The sequence below is a fragment of the Procambarus clarkii genome, chromosome 10, assembly GCF_040958095.1.
Source record: "Procambarus clarkii isolate CNS0578487 chromosome 10, FALCON_Pclarkii_2.0, whole genome shotgun sequence".
NCBI lineage: Eukaryota > Metazoa > Arthropoda > Malacostraca > Decapoda > Cambaridae > Procambarus > Procambarus clarkii.
The window spans coordinates 49,877,213-49,877,593 of record NC_091159.1 but is presented as its reverse complement, the minus strand read 5'-3'; positions in this window follow the sequence as shown (position 1 = coordinate 49,877,593).

The window sequence follows — 381 nt, the reverse complement described above, 5'->3', positions numbered from 1 at the left end:
AAAGTTCTGAGGTTAGGTAATGATGATAGAGTTACAAGATACGAGCTAGATGGTGTTGTGATTGCGAAGTCGGATTGCGAAAGGGATCTGGGAGTTATGATTAGTAAGAATTTAAAACAAAAGGATCAATGCATAAATGTTCGTAATAAGGCAAATCGGACACTTGGATTTATTAATCGCAGCGTTAGTAACAAGACACCTGGTGTGGTTCTCAAGCTATATCTTGCTCTAGTTAGGCCCCATTTAGATTATGCAGTTCAGTTTTGGTCGCCATATTATAGAATGGATATAAATTCACTTGAACGTGTCCAGCGTAGGATGACTAAGTTAATTCCCCAAATTAGAAATCTTTCATATGAAGAAAGATTAACAAAGCTTAAG